This window comes from Somniosus microcephalus, unplaced genomic scaffold (genome assembly GCF_052327205.1).
Source record: "Somniosus microcephalus isolate GS21.2 unplaced genomic scaffold, FLI_Smic_1.0 unresolved_chr9, whole genome shotgun sequence".
In the NCBI taxonomy this organism is placed as follows: domain Eukaryota; kingdom Metazoa; phylum Chordata; class Chondrichthyes; order Squaliformes; family Somniosidae; genus Somniosus; species Somniosus microcephalus.
The window spans coordinates 6,534,546-6,551,237 of NW_028225187.1; positions in this window are offsets into that span (position 1 = coordinate 6,534,546).

A 16,692-nucleotide genomic window follows, 5' to 3' on the forward strand; every position below is an offset into this window, starting at 1 on the left:
CCTCTTCATCAATCACATGGCCACAATACGAGATTTGTTTCCTGAAAAACTCACATTTGTGGAGGTTGGCTCGGAGCCCATATTCCTGTAATCTAGTGAGCACCTGCTCCAGGTTGGTAAGGTGATCACTGTCATTTTCACCTGTAACCAGGATGTCGTCCAAATTACACTGGGTTCCTGGGATCCCTTGCAGGACTTGCTCCATTGCCCTCTGCCAAATAGCCGGAGCTGATGCTACCCCGAATACCAGCCGGTTGTATTGGTAAAGACCTTTATGAGTGTTGATTGTGAGGTACTTTTTTGATGCTTCTTCTACCTCCATTTGCAGATACGCTTGGGCCAGATCAATCTTAGCAAAGCGTTTCCCTCCAGATAGTGAGGCGAAAATATCTTCAATCCGCAGAAGTGGATATTGTACGGTGTGAAGGACTGGGTTCACAGTTACCTTAAAGTCCCCACAGATGCGAACCTTCTTTGGCTCCCCAGGCGTGCTGCTCAATGACTTTTTCATTACAGGAATGATGGGTGTGGCCCACTCGCTCCAGTCCACCTTGGACAGTACACCTGAACGTTCCAGACTCTCCAGCTCTGCTTTGACGGCTGGACGGATCGCATAAGGTACCGGTCTGGCCTTAAAAAATGTTGGGTTTGCCTTTTCTTCAATTTTGATTGCCGCAGTTATGCCTTTTAGTGTTCCAAGTCCTTGCTGGAACACTTCTTTCGTGTCAGTTAGGATCTTTGACAGTCGCCCAGGTGTGACGTCATCATCCTTTTTGTCAGCCACAGTCAGTGCCTGAATGGAATGCCAATCCAATTGTATTTTCCGGATCCATTCACATCTCAGTAATGGTGGTCCTCCATCTTGTAATATATACAGATCCAGTTTCTGTGTTTCCTTACCGTTATATTTAACGGGCACCCTTATTTTTCCTTTGGGGTAGACTTTTTGCCCCGTATACGTCTTCAAAATAATTTTTGTATCTCTCAAGGGTATATGTGAGTATAGCCGCTCGTAGTCTCGTCAATTCATGACTGTTAGGGCTGATCCTGTGTCCAATTCCATCTTTACCTGGGACCCTGCTATCATGAGAGTGACCCAAATGGTTCAGAGATCCTCCTTTGCGATCACATTGTGTAACTTCAGACAACTTAGTCTCCTACTTTCGGAGTCGTTATCACTCTTTTGATCTTCTGAACTACTGTCCGTCATCTTCTGTACTTTCTTGTACTTTTCTTTAGTAGTTCTTTTAGTGTTGGTTTTCTTTCCCGACCTGCAGACTCGTGCTATGTGTCCTACTTTTCCACACTGTCTGCACACTTTGTCCTTAAACCAGCAATCCTTCTGGTCGTGGGTTGTTCTGCCGCAGCGATAGCACTTCTCTGCTCCATATGCCATTTCATTGGGGCTATATTCTTGCAGTTTCTGTTGTATTTCTGCAGCGCCCCGTGCTGCTGCTTCATAGGATACCGCAACGTTGAAAGCCTTTTCCAGCATAAGGTCCTTTTCTGATAGAAGTCGTTTCTGGGTTCCTTCACTCTGGAGCCCGCAGACAAAGTTATCCCTTAAGGTATCTGCCAGTCCTGCTCCAAACTGGCAGTGTTTCGATAATTTGTGCAGTTCTGTTAGATAATCAGCATTACTTTTGTCTTTGTGCTGGTTTCTTTTATGGAACTTGAATCTTTCTGCTATCAGCAGCGGTGTAGGGTTTAGATGTTCCTGTAATATAGTGACAATATCTTCAAAACTTTTCTCCATTGGTTTAGTTCGGGTTATTAAATTCCGTAATAGGCCGTACGTTCTCGCGCCCATCAGATTCAACAATGCCGACGCCTTCTTCTCATCGGACACTTCATTTGCCTTGCAGTACACTTCAACCCTCTCAACATATGTAGCCCAGTCTTCGACTTCATTGTCCATAGCAGTGATACTGCCACTCTTCGGCATCTTAGGTGTGGTTTAAAATGGCGTCTCCCAATGGATTAAAATGGTGCCTCCCGCACTTTTCCTTCTTCCCCCGCTGCTGCCAACACTGCTCCTAGCGTTTCTTATGGTAATGGCGGCGCTCTGTGGATTTCGCGCGCTTCTCCTGAGCTGCTGCCAACGCCGCTCTCGGCGGTCCTCGTGGCAAATGGCAGCACCTCACGGTTTTCTGTGCGTCTCTCCCTTTTTCTCTCTTCAATGCTGCCCTCTGCGCGTCTCTCTCTCTTTCTCTCTTCAACACTGCTCAGCTCCTGAACACCGGCTGCACCCTGTGTGCTGCACCCTCTCTCTCTCTCCCCGTCGATGCTGCTCGGCCATCTTACTGTGCCGCTCGGTCGAGCTCTAGCCCGCCGCAGTCCGGGAAGGGTCAGCGCACTACCTGTTACCAGCTCGATTTGCTGGACCACCTCGACTGGAGAACCAAGCCCGGCTCTCGACAGTCTCCCCCGCGATTCTCTAATCTCCGCTGGATCACTGGGCGGTTGCCCGCGGTCGGCGCCCGTTTCCCTGGCTTCGACCTCCAAGATGCTGCTCTTCAGGAACGAATCCCCGAGAGGTGATGCAGAACTGCAGGAGAGTTCGAACCTGCTCGCCGCCACTGTTATGTCCGCATATAAATAAAACACAGACTGCAGGAGAACGGTGAAACAGGTGTTTACTGAACTTAGGGTATACTGGAACTAACTGTACAGATTACTGCTCAGTGTTATATACAGGTGTGATCACTGCTGGTACTGCAGTATACAGGGGCTATAAAAGACAGTTCCTTCCTTAAAGGTACATACATTACAACAGTCATTCAGTGAGATTCTGAAAAATATCTTTTCGGACTGTCTGACAATAAAAGCTGCTCTGGGATCTTTGCATTCTTTTTATTCCACCATACTCAAATCAAGACAAGGCAGGCGGGCAGTGAGAGAGACACATGGAATCAAGACAAGCTGCAGAATAGAAATAAGAACAGGAAATGCTGGAAATACTCAGTATGTTAGGCAGCATCAGTGGAGATACAGAGAAACAGAGTAAATGTTTCAGCTCAATGACCTTTCGTCAGAACCTTGTCAGAATCTGACAAAAGGTCATCGAGCTGAAACATTAACTCTGTTTCTCTCTCTCCACAGATGCTGCCTTACCTGCTGAGTATTTCCAGCATTTTCTGTTTTTATTTCAAATTTCCCACATCCACAGCATGTGCTTTTGATGCAGAATAGAAAGCCTGTTTCTGTAGGCCGCAAAATGAAAAGTTAAAATACTGAAAACTGTTGGTTTGCTTTTAAGCTGCTGAACAGAGCAGAGGAATGATAGAAATCAACTTTCTTTCAATGCTGACTTTGATTTGTGGCAATATTGCAGGCTGGCCTGTGAGTGTGAGAGAGAGAGAGACAGACAGCAAAAGCTGGTGTGTCCGCAGGGCTGGTCTGTGTTCAAGTTATCTGCTGTGTGCATTGGTACTGGATCTCATGCTGAAAAACAGAAAGTGTACACCATTAGATAATACTGATTTCATTCCAGACGGCACTGCTGTGGGATCTTACTTTGCCTTTCTCTCAAGAATTTGTAAAAAGCAAATCTACATTTATACATCAAGCCATTTGATATTTTTCTGGGCTGGACTTTATAGGGGAATGTTTGTGGAGTGTTTCATGGCACATCCTGCTGTGGGATCTTACTCTCCCCTTCATCCCAACCCAAGCAAGACAAGGCATTAATTAAAGAAAAAGTATAAATTATATTTTTTAAATTATTTTCAGAATAAGCCAATTCATTTTTTTCTGGACTGGCCTTTATTGGGGAATGTGCTTGGGATGTTTTCAGAGCAAAAGCTGCTGTGTGATCTTTCTATTCATTTTATTACACTCCAGGCAAACCACAGACAGGCAGACATTGAATTAACAAAAGTAAAGTATATATATTATTTATTCCTGATTATATTTACTTCTTTTCACCCTCCCGGGCATTCATTTCCTCTCGGGGACCCGGATTTCTGGGGCCTCGGCTTCACTGCTTCCTGTTGGATTATCCTCATCAAACATGGCCGCACAGCCAGGAAGGGACATCATCAAAAAGAGACACTCCCAGGCTGCACACCTTTCAAAATTGATGTGAGAGTGTGAGTTTCTGCAAATTGCAGAGTCTGTGTGAGTGTGTCTGTATGTGAGTGGGTGTCTGTGTGTCTGTAAATTGCAGAGTCTGTGTGAGTGTGTCTGTATGTGAGTGGGTGTCTGCGTGTCTGTAAATTGCAGAGTCTGTGTGAGTGTGTCTGTATGTGAGTGTGTGTCTGTAAATTGTAGAGTCTGTGTGACTGTGTCTGTATGTGAGTGGGTGTCTGTGTGTCTGTAAATTGCAGAGTCTGTATGAGTGTGTCTGTATGTGAGTGGGTGTCTGTAAATTGCAGAGTTCTTGTGAGTGTGTCTGTATGTGAGTGGGTGTTCCCTGTTGTGTAAAGGTGCTCGCTGTTGTGTAAAGGTGTTCCCTGTTGTGTAAAGGTGCTCCCTGTTCTTGTAAAGGTGTTCCCTGTTGTGTAAAGGTGCTCCCTGTTATGTAAAGGTGCTCCCTGTTGTGTAACGGGGATCCATGTTGTGTAAAGGTGCTCCCTGTTGTGTAAATGTGTTCCCTGTTGTGTAAAGGTGTTCCCTGTTGTTTAAATGTGTTCCCTGTTGTGTAACGGTGCTCCCTGTTGTTTAAAGGTGTTCCCTGTTGTGTAAAAGCGCTCCCTCTTCTGTAAAGGTGCTCCCTGTTGTGTAAAGGTGTTCCCTTTTGTATATAGGTGCTCCCTGTTGTTTAAAGGTGCTCACTGGTGTGTAAATGTGTTCCCTGTTGTCCAAAGGTGTTCCCGGTTGTGTAAAGGTGTTCCCTGTTGTGTAAAGGTGTTCCCTGTTGTGTAAAGGTGCTCCCTGTTGTGTAAAGGTGTTCCCTGTTTTGTAAGTGTGTTCCCTGTTGTGTAAAGGTGCTCCCTGTTGTGTAAACGTGTTCCCTTTTGTGTAAAGTTGCTCCCTGTTGTGTAAAGCTGTTCCCTGTTGTGTAAAGCTGTTCCCTGTTGTGTAACGGTGCTCCCTGTTGTGTAAAGGTGTTCCCTGTTGTGTAAAGGTGCTCCCTGTCGTTTAAATGTTTTACCTGTTGTGTAAAGGTGCTCCCTGTTGTGTAAAGGTGTTCCCTGTTGTGTAAAGCTACTCCCTGTTGTGTAATGGTGCTCCCTGTTGTGTAAAAGTGTTCCCTGTTGTGTAAAGGTGTAACCTGTTGTGTAAATGTGTTCCCTGTTGTGTAAAGGTGCTCCCTGTTGTGTAAAGGTGTTCCCTGTTGTGTAAAGGTGTTCCCTGTTGTGTAAAGGTGTTCCCTGTTCGGTAAAGGTGTTCTCTGTTGTTTAATGGTGCTGCCTGTTGTATAAAGGTGTTCCCTGTTGTGTAAAAGTGCTCCCTGTTGTGTAAAGGTGTTCCCTGTTGTGTAAAAGCGCTCCCTGTTGTGTAAAGATCCTCCCTGCTGTGTAAAGGTGTTCCCTGTTGTGTAAAGTTGTTCCCTGTTGTGTAAAGGTGTTCCCTGTTGTGTGAAGGTGCTCCTTGTTGTGTAAAGGTGCTCCCTGTTGTATAAAGGTGCTCCCTGCTGTGTAAAGGTGTTCCCTGTTGCGTAACGGGGTTCCCTGTTGTGTAAAGGTGCTCCCTGTTGTGTAAAGGTGCTCCCTGTTGTGTAAAGTGCTCCTTTTTGTGTTAAGGTGTTCCCTGTTGTGTAAAGGTGTTCCCTGTTGTGTGAAGGTGCTCCTTGTTGTGTAAAGGTGCTCCCTGTTGTATAAAGGTGCTCCCTGCTGTGTAAAGGTGTTCCCTGTTGCGTAACGGGGTTCCCTGTTGTGTAAAGGTGCTCCCTGTTGTTTAAAGGTGTTCCCTGTTGTGTAAAGGTGCTCACTGGTGTGTAAAGGTGCTCCCTGTTGTCCAAAGGTGTTCCCGGTTGTGTAAAGGTGTTCCCTGTTGTGTAATGGTGCTCCCTGTTGTGTAAAGGTGCTCCCTGTTTTGTAAAGGTGTTCCCTGTTGTGGAAAGGTGTTCCCTATTGTGTAAAGGTGTTCCCTGTTGTGTAAGTGTGTTCCATGTTGTGTAAAGGTGCTCCCTGTTGCGTAAAGGTGTTCCCTTTTGTTTAAAGGTGTTCCCTGTTGTGTAAAGGTGCTCCCTGTTGTGTAATGGTGTTCCCTGTTGTGTAAATGTGTTCCCTGTTGTGTAAATGTGTTACATGTTGTGTAAAGGTGCTTCCTGTTGTGTAAAGGTGTTCCCTGTTGTGTAAAGCTGCTCCCTGTTGTTTAAAGGTGCTCCCTGTTGTGTAAAGGTGTTCCCTGTTATGTAAAGTTGTTCCCTGTTGTGTAAAGGTGTTACCTGTTGTGTAATGGTGTTCTCTGTTGTGTAAAGGTGCTCCCTGTTGTGTAAAGGTGTTCCCTGTTGTGTAAAGGTGCTCCCTGTTGTGTAAAGGTGTTCCCTGTTGTGTAAAAGCGCTCCCTGTTGTGTAAAGATCCTCCCTGTTGTGTAAAGGTTCTCCCTGTTGTGTAAAGGTCTTCCCTTTTGTGTAAAGGTGCTCCCTGTTGTGTAAAGGTGCTCACTGGTGTGCAAAGGAGCTCCCTTTTGTGTAAAGGTGCTCCCTGTTGTGTAAAGGTGCTCACTGGTGTGTAAAGGTGCTCCCTGTTGTCCAAAGGTGTTCCCGGTTGTGTAAAGGTACTCCCTGTTGTGTAAAGTTGTTCCCTGTTGTGTAAATGTGCTCCCTGCTGTGTAAAGGTGTACCCTGTTGTGTAAAGGTGCTCCCTATTGTGTAAAGGTGTTCCCTGTTGCATAAAGGTGTCTCATGTTGTGTAAAGGTGCCCCGTGTCGTGTAAAGTTGTTCCCTGTTGCGTAAAGGTGTTACCTGTTGTGTCATGGTGCTCTCCGTTGTGTAAAGGTGGTCCTTGTGGTGTAAAGCTGCTCCCTGTTGTTTAAAGGTGCTGCCTGTTGTGTAAAGGTGCTCCCTGTTGTCTAAAGGTGTTCCCTGTTGTGTAAAGGCGCTCCTTGTTGTGTAAAGGTGTTACCTGTTGTGTAAAGGTGCTCCCTGTTGTGTAAAGGTGTTCCCTGTTGTGGAAAGGTGCTGCCTGTTGTATAAAGGTGTTCCCTGTTGTATAAAGGTGCTCCCTGTTGTGTAAAGGTGTTCCCTGTTGTGTAAAGGTGTTCCCTGTTGTGTGAAGGAGCTCCTTGTTGTTTAAAGGTGCTCCCTGTTGTATAAAGGTGCTCCCTGCTGTGTAAAGGTGTTCCCTGCTGCGTAAAGGGGTTCCCTGCTGTGTAAAGGTGCTCCCTGTTGTTTAAAGGTGTTCCCTGTTGTGTAAAGGTGCTCCCTGTTGTGTAAAGGAGCTCCCTCTTGTGTAAAGGTGTTCCCTGTTGTGTAAAGGTGCTCCTTGTTGTGTAAAGGCGCTCCCTGTTGTTTAAAGGTGTTCCCTGTTGTGCAATGGTGCTCACTGTTGTGTAAAGGTGTTCCCTGTTGTGTAAAGGTGCTCCCTGTTGTGTAAAGGTGTTCCCTGTTGTGTAAAGGTGCTCCCTGTTGTATAAAGATGCTCCCTGTTGTGCAAAGATGTTCCCTGTTGTGTAAAGGTGCTCCCAGATGTGTAAATGTGTTCCCTGTTGTGTAAAGGTGTTCCCTGTTGTGTAAAGGTGTTCCCTGTTGTGTAAAGGTGGTCCCTCTTGTGTAAAGGTGCTCCCTGTTGTGTAAAGGTGCTCCATGTTGTGTAAAGTTGTTCCCTGTTGTGTAAAGGTGCTCCCTGTTGTGTAAAGGTGTACCCTGTTGTGTAAAGGTGCTCCCTGTTGTGTAAAGGTGTTCCCTGTTGCATAAAGTGTTTCCTGTTGTGTAAAGGTGCCCCCTGTTGTGTAAAGGTGTTCCCTGTTGTGTAAAGGTGCTCCCTGTTGTGTAAAGCTGCTCCCTGTTGTTTAAAGGTGCTGCCTGTTGTGTAAAGGTGCTCCCTGTTGTCTAAAGGGGTTCCCTGTTGTGTAAAGGTGCTCCTTGTTGTGTTAAGGTGTTACCTGTTGTGTAAAGGTGCTCCCTGTTGTGCAAAGGTGTTCCCTGTTGTCTAAAGGTGTTCCCTGTTGTGGAAAGGTTCTGCCTGTTGTATAAAGGTGTTCCCTGTTGTGTAAAAGTGCTCCCTGTTGTGTAAAGGTGTTCCCTGTTGTGTAAAGGTGTTCCCTGTTGTGTGAAGGAGCTCCTTGTTGTGTAAAGGTGCTCCCTGTTGTATAAAGGTGCTCCCTGCTGTGCAAAGGTGTTCCCTGTTGCGTAAAGTGGTTCCCTGTTGTGTAAAGGTGCTCCCTGTTGTGTAAAGTTGCTCCCTTTTGTGTAAAGGTGCTCCCTGTTGTGTGAAGGTGTTCCCTGTTGTGTAAAGGTGCTCCCTGTTGCGTAAAGGTGCTCCCTGTTGTGTAAAGGTGCTCCCTGTTGTGTAAAGGTGCTCCCTGTTGTGCAAAGGTGTTCCCTGTTGTGTAAAGGTGCTCCCGGATGTGTAAATGTGTTCCCTGTTGTGTAAAGGTGTTCCCTGTTGTGTAAAGGTGCTCCCTGTTGTGTAAAGGTGCTCCCTGTTGTGCAAAGGTGCTCCCTGTTGTGTAAAGGTGCTCCCTGTTGTGTAAAGTTGTTCCCTGTTGTGTAAAGGTGTTCCCTGTTGTGGAAAGGTGCTCTCTGTTGTGTAAATGTACTCCCTGTTGTGTAACGGTGCTCCCTGTTGTTTAAAGGTGTTCCCTGTTGTGTAAAAGCGCTCCCTCTTCTGTAAAGGTGCTCCCTGTTGTGTAAAGGTGTTCCCTTTTGTATATAGGTGCTCCCTGTTGTTTAAAGGTGCTCACTGGTGTGTAAATGTGCTCCCTGTTGTCCAAAGGTGTTCCCGGTTGTGTAAAGGTGTTCCCTGTTGTGTAAAGGTGTTCCCTGTTGTGTAAAGGTGCTCCCTGTTGTGTAAAGGTGTTCCCTGTTTTGTAAGTGTGTTCCCTGTTGTGTAAAGGTGCTCCCTGTTGTGTAAACGTGTTCCCTTTTGTGTAAAGTTGCTCCCTGTTGTGTAAAGCTGTTCCCTGTTGTGTAAAGCTGTTCCCTGTTGTGTAACGGTGCTCCCTGTTGTGTAAAGGTGTTCCCTGTTGTGTAAAGGTGCTCCCTGTCGTTTAAATGTTTTACCTGTTGTGTAAAGGTGCTCCCTGTTGTGTAAAGGTGTTCCCTGTTGTGTAAAGCTACTCCCTGTTGTGTAATGGTGCTCCCTGTTGTGTAAAAGTGTTCCCTGTTGTGTAAAGGTGTAACCTGTTGTGTAAATGTGTTCCCTGTTGTGTAAAGGTGCTCCCTGTTGTGTAAAGGTGTTCCCTGTTGTGTAAAGGTGTTCCCTGTTGTGTAAAGGTGTTCCCTGTTCGGTAAAGGTGTTCTCTGTTGTTTAATGGTGCTGCCTGTTGTATAAAGGTGCTCCCTGTTGTGTAAAAGCGCTCCCTGTTGTGTAAAGATCCTCCCTGCTGTGTAAAGGTGTTCCCTGTTGTGTAAAGTTATTCCCTGTTGTGTAAAGGTGTTCCCTGTTGTGTGAAGGTGCTCCTTGTTGTGTAAAGGTGCTCCCTGTTGTATAAAGGTGCTCCCTGCTGTGTAAAGGTGTTCCCTTTTGCGTAACGGGGTTCCCTGTTGTGTAAAGATGCTCCCTGTTGTGTAAAGTTGCTCCCTGTTGTGTAAAGTGCTCCTTTTTGTGTTAAGGTGATCCCTGTTGTGTAAAGGTGTTCCCTGTTGTGTGAAGGTGCTCCTTGTTGTGTAAAGGTGCTCCCTGTTGTATAAAGGTGCTCCCTGCTGTGTAAAGGTGTTCCCTGTTGCGTAACGGGGTTCCCTGTTGTGTAAAGGTGCTCCCTGTTGTTTAAAGGTGTTCCCTGTTGTGTAAAGGTGCTCACTGGTGTGTAAAGGTGCTCCCTGTTGTCCAAAGGTGTTCCCGGTTGTGTAAAGGTGTTCCCTGTTGTGTAATGGTGCTCCCTGTTGTGTAAAGGTGCTCCCTGTTTTGTAAAGGTGTTCCCTGTTGTGGAAAGGTGTTCCCTATTGTGTAAAGGTGTTCCCTGTTGTGTAAGTGTGTTCCATGTTGTGTAAAGGTGCTCCCTGTTGCGTAAAGGTGTTCCCTTTTGTTTAAAGGTGTTCCCTGTTGTGTAAAGGTGCTCCCTGTTGTGTAATGGTGTTCCCTGTTGTGTAAATGTGTTCCCTGTTGTGTAAATGTGTTACATGTTGTGTAAAGGTGCTTCCTGTTGTGTAAAGGTGTTCCCTGTTGTGTAAAGCTGCTCCCTGTTGTTTAAAGGTGCTCCCTGTTGTGTAAAGGTGTTCCCTGTTATGTAAAGTTGTTCCCTGTTGTGTAAAGGTGTTACCTGTTGTGTAATGGTGTTCTCTGTTGTGTAAAGGTGCTCCCTGTTGTGTAAAGGTGTTCCCTGTTGTGTAAAGGAGCTCCCTGTTGTGTAAAGGTGTTCCCTGTTGGGTAAAGGGGTTCTCTGTTGTTTAAAAGTGCTGCATGTTGTATAAAGGTGTTCCCTGTTGTGTAAAGGTGCTCCCTGTTGTGTAAAGGTGTTCCCTGTTGTGTAAAAGCGCTCCCTGTTGTGTAAAGATCCTCCCTGTTGTGTAAAGGTTCTCCCTGTTGTGTAAAGGTCTTCCCTTTTGTGTAAAGGTGCTCCCTGTTGTGTAAAGGTGCTCACTGGTGTGCAAAGGAGCTCCCTTTTGTGTAAAGGTGCTCCCTGTTGTGTAAAGGTGCTCACTGGTGTGTAAAGGTGCTCCCTGTTGTCCAAAGGTGTTCCCGGTTGTGTAAAGGTACTCCCTGTTGTGTAAAGTTGTTCCCTGTTGTGTAAATGTGCTCCCTGCTGTGTAAAGGTGTACCCTGTTGTGTAAAGGTGCTCCCTATTGTGTAAAGGTGTTCCCTGTTGCATAAAGGTGTTTCATGTTGTGTAAAGGTGCCCCGTGTCGTGTAAAGTTGTTCCCTGTTGCGTAAAGGTGTTACCTGTTGTGTCATGGTGCTCTCCGTTGTGTAAAGGTGGTCCTTGTGGTGTAAAGCTGCTCCCTGTTGTTTAAAGGTGCTGCCTGTTGTGTAAAGGTGCTCCCTGTTGTCTAAAGGGGTTCCCTGTTGTGTAAAGGCGCTCCTTGTTGTGTAAAGGTGTTACCTGTTGTGTAAAGGTGCTCCCTGTTGTGTAAAGGTGTTCCCTGTTGTGGAAAGGTGCTGCCTGTTGTATAAAGGTGTTCCCTGTTGTATAAAGGTGCTCCCTGTTGTGTAAAGGTGTTCCCTATTGTGTAAAGGTGTTCCCTGTTGTGTGAAGGAGCTCCTTGTTGTTTAAAGGTGCTCCCTGTTGTATAAAGGTGCTCCCTGCTGTGTAAAGGTGTTCCCTGCTGCGTAAAGGGGTTCCCTGCTGTGTAAAGGTGCTCCCTGTTGTTTAAAGGTGTTCCCTGTTGTGTAAAGGTGCTCCCTGTTGTGTAAAGGAGCTCCCTCTTGTGTAAAGGTGTTCCCTGTTGTGTAAAGGTGCTCCTTGTTGTGTAAAGGCGCTCCCTGTTGTTTAAAGGTGTTCCCTGTTGTGCAATGGTGCTCACTGTTGTGTAAAGGTGTTCCCTGTTGTGTAAAGGTGCTCCCTGTTGTGTAAAGGTGTTCCCTGTTGTGTAAAGGTGCTCCCTGTTGTATAAAGATGCTCCCTGTTGTGCAAAGGTGTTCCCTGTTGTGTAAAGGTGCTCCCAGATGTGTAAATGTGTTCCCTGTTGTGTAAAGGTGTTCCCTGTTGTGTAAAGGTGTTCCCTGTTGTGTAAAGGTGGTCCCTCTTGTGTAAAGGTGCTCCCTGTTGTGTAAAGGTGCTCCCTGTTGTGTAAAGTTGTTCCCTGTTGTGTAAAGGTGCTCCCTGTTGTGTAAAGGTGTACCCTGTTGTGTAAAGGTGCTCCCTGTTGTGTAAAGGTGTTCCCTGTTGCATAAAGTGTTTCCTGTTGTGCAAAGGTGCCCCCTGTTGTGTAAAGGTGTTCCCTGTTGTGTAAAGGTGCTCCCTGTTGTGTAAAGCTGCTCCCTGTTGTTTAAAGGTGCTGCCTGTTGTGTAAAGGTGCTCCCTGTTGTCTAAAGGGGTTCCCTGTTGTGTAAAGGTGCTCCTTGTTGTGTTAAGGTGTTACCTGTTGTGTAAAGGTGCTCCCTGTTGTGCAAAGGTGTTCCCTGTTGTCTAAAGGTGTTCCCTGTTGTGGAAAGGTTCTGCCTGTTGTATAAAGGTGTTCCCTGTTGTGTAAAAGTGCTCCCTGTTGTGTAAAGGTGTTCCCTGTTGTGTAAAGGTGTTCCCTGTTGTGTGAAGGAGCTCCTTGTTGTGTAAAGGTGCTCCCTGTTGTATAAAGGTGCTCCCTGCTGTGCAAAGGTGTTCCCTGTTGCGTAAAGTGGTTCCCTGTTGTGTAAAGGTGCTCCCTGTTGTGTAAAGTTGCTCCCTTTTGTGTAAAGGTGCTCCCTGTTGTGTGAAGGTGTTCCCTGTTGTGTAAAGGTGCTCCCTGTTGTGTAAAGTTGTTCCCTGTTGTGTATAGGTGCTCCCTGTTGTGTAAAGGTGCTCCCTGTTGTGCAAAGGTGTTCCCTGTTGTGTAAAGGTGCTCCCGGATGTGTAAATGTGTTCCCTGTTGTGTAAAGGTGTTCCCTGTTGTGTAAAGGTGCTCCCTGTTGTGTAAAGGTGCTCCCTGTTGTGCAAAGGTGCTCCCTGTTGTGTAAAGGTGCTCCCTGTTGTGTAAAGTTGTTCCCTGTTGTGTAAAGGTGTTCCCTGTTGTGGAAAGGTGCTCTCTGTTGTGTAAATGTACTCCCTGTTGTGTAAAGGTGTTCCCACTTTTGTATAGGTGCTCCCTGTTGTATAAAGGTGCTCCCTGTTATGTAAAGGTGTTCCTGTTGTGTAAAGGTGTTCCCTGTTGTGTAAAGGTGCTCCCTGTTGTGTAAAGGTGCTCCCTGTTGTGAAAAGGTGTTCCCTGTTGTGTAAAGGTGTTCCCTCTATTGTCAAGGTGTTCCCTGATGTATAAAGGTCTTCCCTGTTGTGTAAAGGTGCTCCCTGTTGTGTAAAGGTGCTCCCTGTTGTGTAACGGTGTTCCCTGTTGTGTCTAGGTGCTCCCTGTTGTGTAAAGGTGCTCCCTGTTGTTTAAAGGTTTTCCCTGTCGTGTAAAGGTTCTCCATGCTGTGCAAAGTTGTTACCCGTTGTGTAAAGGTGCTCCCTGTTGTGTAAATGTGTTCCCTGTTGTGTCAAGATGTTCACTGTTGTGTAAAGGTGTTCCCTGTTGTGTAATGGTGCTCCCTGTTGTGTAAAGGTGTTCCCTATTCTTTGAAGGTACCCCCTGTTGTGTAAAGTTGTTCCCTGTTGCTTAGAGGTGCTCCCTGTTGTGTAAAGTTGTACCCTGCTGTGTAAAGGTGCTCCCTGTTGTGTAAAGGTGTTCCCTGTTGTGTAAAGGTGCTCCCTGTTCTTGTAAAGGTGTTCCCTGTTGTGTAAAGGTGCTCCCTGTTATGTAAAGGTGCTCCCTGTTGTGTAACGGGGATCCATGTTGTGTAAAGGTGCTCCCTGTTGTGTAAATGTGTTCCCTGTTGTGTAAAGGTGTTCCCTGTTGTTTAAATGTGTTCCCTGTTGTGTAACGGTGCTCCCTGTTGTTTAAAGGTGTTCCCTGTTGTGTAAAAGCGCTCCCTCTTCTGTAAAGGTGCTCCCTGTTGTGTAAAGGTGTTCCCTTTTGTATATAGGTGCTCCCTGTTGTTTAAAGGTGCTCACTGGTGTGTAAATGTGCTCCCTGTTGTCCAAAGGTGTTCCCGGTTGTGTAAAGGTGTTCGCTGTTGTGTAAAGGTGTTCCCTGTTGTGTAAAGGTGCTCCCTGTTGTGTAAAGGTGTTCCCTGTTTTGTAAGTGTGTTCCCTGTTGTGTAAAGGTGCTCCCTGTTGTGTAAACCTGTTCCCTTTTGTGTAAAGTTGCTCCCTGTTGTGTAAAGCTGTTCCCTGTTGTGTAAAGCTGTTCCCTGTTGTGTAACGGTGCTCCCTGTTGTGTAAAGGTGTTCCCTGTTGTGTAAAGGTGCTCCCTGTCGTTTAAATGTTTTACCTGTTGTGTAAAGGTGCTCCCTGTTGTGTAAAGGTGTTCCCTGTTGTGTAAAGCTACTCCCTGTTGTGTAATGGTGCTCCCTGTTGTGTAAAAGTGTTCCCTGTTGTGTAAAGGTGTAACCTGTTGTGTAAATGTGTTCCCTGTTGTGTAAAGGTGCTCCCTGTTGTGTAAAGGTGTTCCCTGTTGTGTAAAGGTGTTCCCTGTTGTGTAAAGGTGTTCCCTGTTCGGTAAAGGTGTTCTCTGTTGTTTAAAGGTGCTGCCTGTTGTATAAAGGTGTTCCCTGTTGTGTAAAAGTGCTCCCTGTTGTGTAAAGGTGTTCCCTGTTGTGTAAAAGCGCTCCCTGTTGTGTAAAGATCCTCCCTGCTGTGTAAACGTGTTCCCTGTTGTGTAAAGTTGTTCCCTGTTGTGTAAAGGTGTTCCCTGTTGTGTGAAGGTGCTCCTTGTTGTGTAAAGGTGCTCCCTGTTGTATAAAGGTGCTCCCTGCTGTGTAAAGGTGTTCCCTGTTGCGTAACGGGGTTCCCTGTTGTGTAAAGGTGCTCCCTGTTGTTTAAAGGTGTTCCCTGTTGTGTAAAGGTGCTCACTGGTGTGTAAAGGTGCTCCCTGTTGTCCAAAGGTGTACCCGGTTGTGTAAAGGTGTTCCCTGTTGTGTAATGGTGCTCCCTGTTGTGTAAAGGTGCTCCCTGTTTTGTAAAGGTGTTCCCTGTTGTGGAAAGGTGTTCCCTATTGTGTAAAGGTGTTCCCTGTTGTGTAAGTGTGTTCCATGTTGTGTAAAGGTGCTCCCTGTTGCGTAAAGGTGTTCCCTTTTGTTTAAAGGTGTTCCCTGTTGTGTAAAGGTGCTCCCTGTTGTGTAATGGTGTTCCCTGTTGTGTAAAGGTGTTCCCTGTTGTGTAAATGTGTTACATGTTGTGTAAAGGTGCTTCCTGTTGTGTAAAGGTGTTCCCTGTTGTGTAAAGCTGCTCCCTGTTGTTTAAAGGTGCTCCCTGTTGTGTAAAGGTGTTCCCTGTTATGTAAAGTTGTTCCCTGTTGTGTAAAGGTGTTACCTGTTGTGTAATTGTGTTCTCTGTTGTGTAAAGGTGCTCCCTGTTGTGTAAAGGTGTTCCCTGTTGTGTAAAGGAGCTCCCTGTTGTGTAAAGGTGTTCCCTGTTGGGTAAAGGTGTTCTCTGTTGTTTAAAAGTGCTGCATGTTGTATAAAGGTGTTCCCTGTTGTGTAAAGGTGCTCCCTGTTGTGTAAAGGTGTTCCCTGTTGTGTAAAAGCGCTCCCTGTTGTGTAAAGATCCTCCCTGTTGTGTAAAGGTTCTCCCTGTTGTGTAAAGGTCTTCCCTTTTGTGTAAAGGTGCTCCCTGTTGTGTAAAGGTGCTCACTGGTGTGCAAAGGAGCTCCCTTTTGTGTAAAGGTGCTCCCTGTTGTGTAAAGGTGCTCACTGGTGTGTAAAGGTGCTCCCTGTTGTCCAAAGGTGTTCCCGGTTGTGTAAAGGTACTCCCTGTTGTGTAAAGTTGCTCCCTGTTGTGTAAATGTGCTCCCTGCTGTGTAAAGGTGTACCCTGTTGTGTAAAGGTGCTCCCTATTGTGTAAAGGTGTTCCCTGTTGCATAAAGGTGTTTCCTGTTGTGTAAAGGTGCCCCCTGTCGTGTAAAGTTGTTCCCTGTTGCGTAAAGGTGTTACCTGTTGTGTCATGGTGCTCTCTGTTGTGTAAAGGTGGTCCTTGTGGTGTAAAGCTGCTCCCTGTTGTTTAAAGGTGCTGCCTGTTGTGTAAAGGTGCTCCCTGTTGTCTAAAGGGGTTCCCTGTTGTGTAAAGGCGCTCCTTGTTGTGTAAAGGTGTTACCTGTTGTGTAAAGGTGCTCCCTGTTGTGTAAAGGTGTTCCCTGTTGTGGAAAGGTGCTGCCTGTTGTATAAAGGTGTTCCCTGTTGTATAAAGGTGCTCCCTGTTGTGTAAAGGTGTTCTCTGTTGTGTAAAGGTGTTCCCTGTTGTGTGAAGGAGCTCCTTGTTGTTTAAAGGTGCTCCCTGTTGTATAAAGGTGCTCCCTGCTGTGTAAAGGTGTTCCCTGCTGCGTAAAGGGGTTCCCTGCTGTGTAAAGGTGCTCCCTGTTGTTTAAAGGTGTTCCCTGTTGTGTAAAGGTGCTCCCTGTTGTGTAAAGGAGCTCCCTCTTGTGTAAAGGTGTTCCCTGTTGTGTAAAGGTGCTCCTTGTTGTGTAAAGGCGCTCCCTGTTGTTTAAAGGTGTTCCCTGTTGTGCAATGGTGCTCACTGTTGTGTAAAGGTGTTCCCTGTTGTGTAAATGTGCTCCCTGTTGTGTAAAGGTGTTCCCTGTTGTGTAAAGGTGCTCCCTGTTGTATAAAGATGCTCCCTGTTGTGCAAAGGTGTTCCCTGTTGTGTAAAGCTGCTCCCTGTTGTTTAAAGGTGCTGCCTGTTGTGTAAAGGTGCTCCCTGTTGTCTAAAGGGGTTCCCTGTTGTGTAAAGGTGCTCCTTGTTGTGTTAAGGTGTTACCTGTTGTGTAAAGGTGCTCCCTGTTGTGCAAAGGTGTTCCCTGTTGTCTAAAGGTGTTCCCTGTTGTGGAAAGGTTCTGCCTGTTGTATAAAGGTGTTCCCTGTTGTGTAAAAGTGCTCCCTGTTGTGTAAAGGTGTTCCCTGTTGTGTAAAGGTGTTCCCTGTTGTGTGAAGGAGCTCCTTGTTGTGTAAAGGTGGTCCCTGTTGTATAAAGGTGCTCCC